Here is an 8,412-nt window from a genome sequence, read left to right as displayed (position 1 = left end):
TGTAAATCTAGCAGAAGGGGGACTCAATGACATTTCTTCTCTCTCTTTTCCAACTTTTAAATTCCCCTTTGAAAAGATGGACTGCAAAAAATACCTATACTATGTACTGTCTGAATCTTTATTGCTCTGAAGAAGAAGCACATTTGTAATGCTGCAATGATGTCTTCCATTTTTTTTCCTTCTGATCTTGAATGAAGTCTGTGTGTGAGACAAGTTACATAGACACTGTTCTCCTTGACTGTTGCTACATTTGTCACAATTAATGGTACTCTGGTATACTCCTAGAAATGAGAAATGAAGATGTATAAGGCCTGTGTGTCTTGGGATCCTATCAGTCCTTGTGTTACTGTAGGAGACGTATTACACACTCAGGATGGCTCTACCATTTTCTGAGTCTGGCTTTCAACTGTTGTTTTTACTAGTGGTGGATTTTCTTAAAAAATATTTTTCCAAGAGCCATTCCTCTGAAAAGTGACAATTTTATAGAAGCTGAGGAATATTTAATTTGTATCTCCAGTTACAAACAGTATCCACTGGAATCTATGAGAATATAATTCTCTATACCAGAGGAATGTGATAATTTTCTGTAGTCTTTAGTCAGTATTATATCATAAGAACTCCAAGATGTTTCTTCATCTTGCATCAACACAGTCTTGCATTTCTCTGTAAGGTTATGTTGATCATGTGCTAATGTAATTATGCTGTCATTCAAAATGGAGATCAGCATTTTAATGCTAATGCACTGATTTTAACTTTGGAAAGAAACCTCTGCTTAGCACCATCAAAGCAAATTTGTGTGACACATGTCACAGTTTGGAATTGATCCAACTAGGTGTTGAATTGTAAACACCTTGTTTCCCCTCCAGTTTTCAGAGGCTGAGATGTAATTTATTCCAATCAGGATGTACTTTGACAAGCCAGCTGAATGGGATGCAGCTGCTGTTAAAATATTTCCAACTCCACGCTTTTCAGGTTTTCCCAGATGTCATCATCTTCAGAGCTCTCCATGCTGGTTCTGCTGGCAGCTCTGACAAGGGTTAGAAGGAAGTGGGAGTGGGATGAGCTGCAAGGGGAAGAAGCCCATTATACTCACTATATAGTTAGATGGACAAAAGATTTTGATTGGAAGAGCCATCTCCACTGATGAATAACTAATTCACTCAGATGCTGAATCTAGTACTTACTGTGAGTTTGATGAACACTTGAAAATTCTGTATGTGGAAAGACTTTCATAACAATGACTAAGACACTGTGAAGTAATAAGCCTTTAAAAACTGCAGATGTTACCTGAGATGAAATCTATTTTTGTTTCAGAATATGAAAACTTTGAAGACCAAAATATTTTCCTCTATTTCACAATCCTAACAGGTAATATGCACTGCAGTAGACTTCATGTATAAATAAATACGCCTGTCTCCTAAACCAGTCCTCCCAGTTCAGCTTGATTTTTGCTTCATAACTTTTAAAGGAAGGTTTTTACAGATTGTCATTGTCCTTCTGCTCTGGCACTGTCATAGAATTATCTTCACTTTGACAACATCATTTCAGTTTGGATAACTGGATTGGAAAATGTATATGGGTTCAGTTGGTTAATGTTTGTCCTCTTCTGGAAAGATTCTCAGTTTGTTGTAGAAGCAGGTTCTAAAACAGGTTCCATCTTGAAATGTCATAGCTTGTTAAAAGATGAGATCAGAATTATTCCATGAGACTTGTAGGAAGGGTATAAATCTGAAATGTTCTATGAAGCTGTGTGCATTTTCTGAAACTGTATCATTGGACTCGCAAGGCTGAATAAGTTAAGGACTACCCCACCCTTGGCCAAAGACACATGCTTAGGGGGTCTTTTGCTCTAAGGATTATCTGGCTATGTAGTTGACTTCAGTGGAGCTCAGATTTCCTTGCTCTATTAAAATGATAGCACTCATCTTGGCTATTTGTTTTCCCTTAAAATGGCTTATTTTCTTCATAACCTAATCTTCTGTTGTCAGTATTTCTATTCCAATAGTGATGTAAAATGGGAGGGAATGAGATGGAGTTACATTTTTGTCAAAGCAGAGAAGTGAAGTTAGAACTGGCTCTTGAGTTTTATTGACTCTTGTAGCCTTTTTTTGCCCTGAATGCTAAAAGATAGGAAATTTCAGTCCCTTATCTATGCTTCATGTATAAAGCATTTTTTTCTTGGGAGTAAATTGTCAACTGTTATTCCTCTGCTCTTTAATAGGAGGGAAAAGTGAAGATCGTAATAAAGAGATAAATTATTTTCCTCTTGGCGATCAAGTTGCAAGGAGGAAACAAGCAGTCTATAAGTAAAGAGATGTTTCTGAACAGAGCTAGGGGGTTAGATTAGGTTAAACTTGCAACCCGTTCTGTATGAATGCTCCACTTATGCAGAAGGTCTTCCAAACTCCAGCACACATTGTATGCTGCTTTGGGACTTGGTCTGGAAAAATCTTCCATGAATGACTTTTAGGTATTCATGGTTCTTACTATCTAAGGTAGTAGAATAGAAGAGTAACTGCTGTTTTTATGTTAAGAAAAATACAGTTTGACTGTGAAGTCTGAGTAGACGCAGCAAAACAAACTCTAACGGATAATTCTTCAGCTGAGATGGAAAATTTTCCTTATATCCGAAGGAGCCTGCTACTAAAGTTTTAAAGTATGTAACAGTACTTTTTGTGTTAGAGCCATCTGGATTGCTAAACTGCCAATTAATGTGATTTTTAGCAGTGGCTGCTGTGATTCATACTCCAGTTTGAAGAGCTGATATACACTAGCTGTTGATTTCACATAAATGGAAAATAGAGTCTTGCTAGTAACTTACGATAACTTTCAGGCCGTAGGGGTCCTATTCAGAGCAGAACATTAGTAATCACTAGCAAGTCTTTGGTCCAGCTGTACTACTTAAGATCTCATGAAATAGATCTTTCAAGTTTGCTAGTATGCATACCTTTCTTGAGAAATACAAATCTGTGACTATTTTTTTTCCCCAAAAAGCCTTTTTATGAGTTCTGCTCCAAAAGGAACGCCACCTTTTTTATTTTGCAGATTCATGACACTAAAGGTGGATATAGATGGTATGAGAATAAAGGTTGAACCTTCCCACAAATATTCTATTATATTTTTGTTGCTGTGTGACAGCTGGCAGCAGAGAGGCATCTGATGTGGAAGTGTGCATGAAGCAAAGGTGTCTCACTGAATTCCTCCATGTGGGAAAATTCTCCCCCATTGATCTCCATCAATGTTTGATGAGCACTTGTGGAGACTAAACAGATTTGAGCACAGTGTGGCATTTCAGGTGGTGGTATATTTCAGTGAGTGGTGACAGTGATGTGAAAGACAGGCCACATTCTGTACAGCCATACACAACTACCACACCACAAAATGAGAAGCATCTCAATGAGCTCATCTGTGCAAATCATCGGATTACAACCAGGGAACTGTGTCTGGAGCTGAGTATCAACTTTGATTTAAGGAAAGTAAGGTAGGTTGAAAGTTATGTGTTTTCATGAGGTATTGAATCAGCAGCTGCAGATTTGACCTTGCTAAGCCAGATTCTTGCTGCCAATAACAGATGCTTTTCTACAGACTTAGATAATTAGTGCAGAGAGTGGGTCTCCTGTTTTTCCAAATAACATCATTAGCTATCCTATCTCTGGAATGCGAAGTAGCAGACATGAACACTAAGACCACAAATTAATAAAGAAGCAGCGGATTGGTGAATGGAGTTGTGGCCAACGACATGACAAACCACAGCCAACCAAATGTCCTCCATCCTAACCTAAGCCAAAGAAAATAAGATGATGAACTTCATCAGAAAGACCACTAAGAGATACGTGTGTGTAAAGAAGCTGAGACTTGGGCAAGGGGGCGGATGTCGATCATTTTGGTGACTCACTGTAATAACCCACCCTTTTTTTGGACATCTGATGCATATGTAAACAGCTTGCTCTTTAAGTATGTGCCTTTCTTGCCGTTTAGTATGCAGGCTAGGTGGGATTATCCCCCCTGCATCCAGTGTGTGTGCAGTGCTGATTAGACATACCTGCTTTATGATTACTCTGTGGTTATAGCGTTTGATTCTTGCATGTCAACTTCAGTGTGTTGAAAACCATGATGGGAATGTTGGAATACTGCAGAGTTTATGCTAGGTGGGTCCCATAAATGACCAGGAAAAGGAAGAAAACCTCATGCAAATTCAGCAGGTTTTACTGAGCCAATACAAGGCTGAAGGTTGCATCATTACTAGTGACGAAATGTGATGTCTCCTCTACAACCTGGAACAAAAATGGCAGTTCATGGAGAGGTGAGATGTAAATTCCCCATTGAAGAAAAAAGTTCAAGATGCAGCTCTCAGTGAGTAAAGTGAGATGCACTATCTGTTTTACCATGATCTGTCTTGAGTTTTCCCTACGTTGTGCCCAATGAAGTTTTCAGACTTAATAGAATTGGAACTGAAGTCTTCATCTTGTTTGTTTCAAGACAATTCTACTTTTGAATCTGTGGATCAAAATATAAATATTTTTGGTGGATGTCTTATTTATATTATTATTCAAATGGTGTCCCCCAGGGGTTGGTGCTGGGGCCCATCCTGTTTAATATCTTCATTGATGACTTAGATGAAGGGATTGAGTGTACCCTGAGTACGTTTGCAGATGACACCAAGTTGGGAGGTGGTGTTGATCTGCCTGAGGGCAGAGAGGCCCTGCAGAGGGATATAGATAAGCTGGATCACTGGGCTGAGGTGAATTGGATGAGGTATAACAAGGCCAAGTGTCGGGTCCTGCACTTTGGCCACAATAACCCCATGCAGTGTTACAGGCTTGGGGATGAGTGGTTGGATAACTGTGAGGAGGAAAGGGACCTGGGGGTGTTGGTTGATGCTTGGCTGAACATGAACTGACAGTGTGCCCAGGTGGCCAAGAGGGCCAATGGTATCCTGGCCTGCATTAGAAATAGTGTGGCCAGCAGGAGCAGGGAGGTGATCATCTCCCTGTACTCAGCACTGGTGAGGCTGCACCTCAAGTACTGCGTTCAGTTTTGGGCCCCTCACTACAAGAAAGACATTGAGGACCTGGAACGTGTCCAGAGAAGGGCAACGCAACTGGTGAGGGGTCTGGAGCACAAGTCTTATGAGGAGCAGCTGAGGGAGCTGGGATTGTTCAGTCTGGAGAAGAGGAGGCTCAGGGGAGACCTCATTGCACTCTACAACTTCCTGAAGGGAGGTTGTGGTGCAAAAGGGTCTGGCCTCTTCTCCCAGGCAAATAGTAGGACCCGAGGAAACAGCCAGAAGTTGTACCAGAGGAGGCTTAGGTTGGATATTAGGAGAAACTTTTTCTCTCAAAGGGTGGTCAGGCACTGGAATGGCTGCCCAGGGAGGTGGTGGAGTCGCCGTTCCTGGCAGTGTTCAAGAGGTGCCTGGATGAGGAGCTACGAGAGATGGTTTAGTAACTTGTACTAATAGGAATGGGAGGGTAGTTGGACTGGATGATCTTGCAGGTCTTTTCCAACCTTGTGATTCTATGATTCTTTTTTTTTTCCCCTTGCAATTACAGTAATGTAAGCTTTTGTTATGGAAAATCAGAACGTTTTGGAGTTAATATAGAAATAGGCAAAGTAGGCATTCCTGTGAAGGAATGCAATTATTAATTATTTGAGGCAAGGGAAAAAAATCTTTTCTTCACAATCTCTAGTTCAATTTGCAAGTTAAATGGTGTGTTAGGAATTGTCATGTGCTTTAGCACATCCTTGTAATTATTTGACAATCATACAACATTTTAGAAGAAGGCCAGTAAATATGAACAATTCAACCAGGATTTGATGACATTTCTGCTGTAAATACATTATGTGAGTAATATTCTCAAGGAGTTGTCTCTGAGTTAATAGTACACCCCACTGCTCTCTTCAAGGGCACATGGCAATTGGTGACCTTTTTAGCACTTTCTCCTGACTTAATTTGATCAGAGTGGACTACTGGTTTCTTCTTGACATCTTGTGTAGGCAGATGCCAATGTGGAGTGCTCCCTTTTCCCCTTTCTATATTAAATTCCACCAGTGGGCCTAAAGAGTAGTTTTTAATGGGTCTGTATTCCTGTTAACATAAATTTCACTTCTGAACAAGATACATAATCTTCTGCTACCATTCGAAGGTATTTCATACTCCGAAATACCTTTTGGTGTGAAAAGGAAATACTTAGATCAAAAAGCACGTTTCTTATGTGACAACTTCATGCCTTGCACAGCTAGAATCTATTTTAAACAAGGGGAAAAAAATGTGCTGAGAAGTGACTGCTATTGTAAGCTTTTAAGTTGTAAAGCAGAATGAGGTCAGTTTTGATTTAATACTTTTTACAATCAGAACCTTGATTTTTAAAATATTTTCGGAATGACCTGCATCATTTTCTTTCTTCACCTTTAGGTAATGGCTAAGCTACTTCACTAGATCTGTGCTTCACTGTTATAACTGTATTATAATCAGAAGTTGAGTTAAAGATTTTTATTTTTTTTACATGAAAAAATATTTTATTTTTCATCAGCTCTTCCTGTCTGCTAGGAATGTAAGAATTTTTCCAGCATCTCCTAAGATTTTAAACTATCTTCTTTTTTTTGGAGAACAGTCTAGATTTAATATGCTGATTATTTTTTTTAATTTTTTTTTTTTGTGAAGCCTGTATATGTTTGTGCTCAGTCGAGTTAGAGAGCATCAGAATAGATCTCCTTTATTGTGTTCAACATACATCTTGCATACCATTCACTTACAAACAATAATTTCCTGGAACAGTTAATTGGCCCTAAGTTCTCCCAAACGACAGTGATAAAGGATGAAAGGTTTCTCATTTGTAACAAGACTAATAGCGCATAAGAAAGAACCTCCTGCTTATCCTTTGAGTCCCTTTGCTCTTTGTCTTACATTCCAGTCTCCCAACACTTCACAGTAATAAGGTCCATCAAGGAGTTTGTTAAGCTCTTTGATAACTTGCTCACAGTTGCATATTCCCCCACATGTATGACTGGCAGATGAACAATTCCATGCAATCCCACTGACCTGTTTCTTTTGTTGCATTCCACACTGCAGTTCCAGCATGCCTCATTCATCAAGGGAGGCTTATGGCCATGATATAAATGAGTGGAAACAATATAGATATCGACAGCTGTTAATCAGTGAAGCTCAGCTTTCCTTGTTTATAGCAGAAATATCAACCTTAGGTAGATTAAAAAAAGTGTACTGTTGTGTACGCAGATGTTGCATTTTTGTCTACGGGCAAACAAACTGAAAAACAGGATGTCTTCTTTCCTTTAGGCTCTCCCTTCTCAGTCTTTTATGCCCACCCAATATTGTGTCTTGAATATAAGAAAGTTGATATAACTGAAGTGTTTCTGCTGACTGACTTGGAACTACAGTGCTTAAAGTTTACTGGTGTTCTGTCTACTTTATTTCTCATACACATCTCAGTTTCATGTTTCTTCTGTTCATAGTTTTCCCCCTTTTTTATTTGTTGACAATCTCTTCAATCCTCAAGCAATGCAGTGACTAATTTATATGAGGAATATTTTGCATACAAAGGAAAAACTGGAAAGAGAACCTTATCCATTACTTCTTTCCTATGTTATTTTGGATCATCAGTGTTTTCTTAATTTTTTTTTTCTTTTCTCTTAGTGACCCCACCTGCCAAGTGACAATTTTTTTTTTTACCCTTTAGATGTTAGTTACCACAAGCAGAGATTTTACTGAAGCTTTGTCATAGCAGTGGGGGAAAAAAATTGAGGTGGAATGTAAGTTTGCACCTTCTACAAAAAAAATTTAATGATATGAGTATAAATGTACGGGTGTTCTGTGTTGTGGAGATGTCATTAGAAAAATTGTGATCAAAGAGCTTACACAAGGAGGGCTGTATCTGAACACAGACTTTTGCTGCATGGGAATAATGGGAATGGAAATGGGAGTAAACGATCTGTTCAAAAGATGCAAAAATGTTAGGACTGAGTAGGGAGAGAGAATACTGCTTGGTATTCTGAGAAAAATATGAGGATGTGATATTTATATCTAGGCCAGGTTTTGCATGGTGTTTCCCAGAGCTGTTGTCTGAGACAATGCACTCACTTCCAAGTTAACATCTAAATACGTACTGAAACAGGTCTCTGTTCTTAGAATTTCTCCTTATGTTGCTCTGAGGCTGGGATTGCTAAGACTGTGTTAACACATGTTTTTACTACACTACATGTATCTCGGTGGAATTTAATGATGCTGGATAGAAAAGGGCTAGCAAGATGGGTAAATGCCACTGGTAGATGATGTGAAAGCTATTTTACTATGCAGAGTGGATTCTGCACAATACGCAATGACATAAGTAGACATAAAAGAGTAAGTTGTTGATCCACAAATTGCAGATTTTTTTTTTTTTTAAAGAGAGGATT

This window comes from Lagopus leucura, unplaced genomic scaffold, assembly GCF_019238085.1.
Source record: "Lagopus leucura isolate 7727_CA_CO unplaced genomic scaffold, USGS_WTPT01 Super-Scaffold_73, whole genome shotgun sequence".
NCBI classification, from domain to species: Eukaryota; Metazoa; Chordata; class Aves; order Galliformes; family Phasianidae; genus Lagopus; species Lagopus leucura.
The sequence above is the reverse complement of the archived record's forward strand: the minus strand, read 5'-3'. Positions refer to the sequence as shown.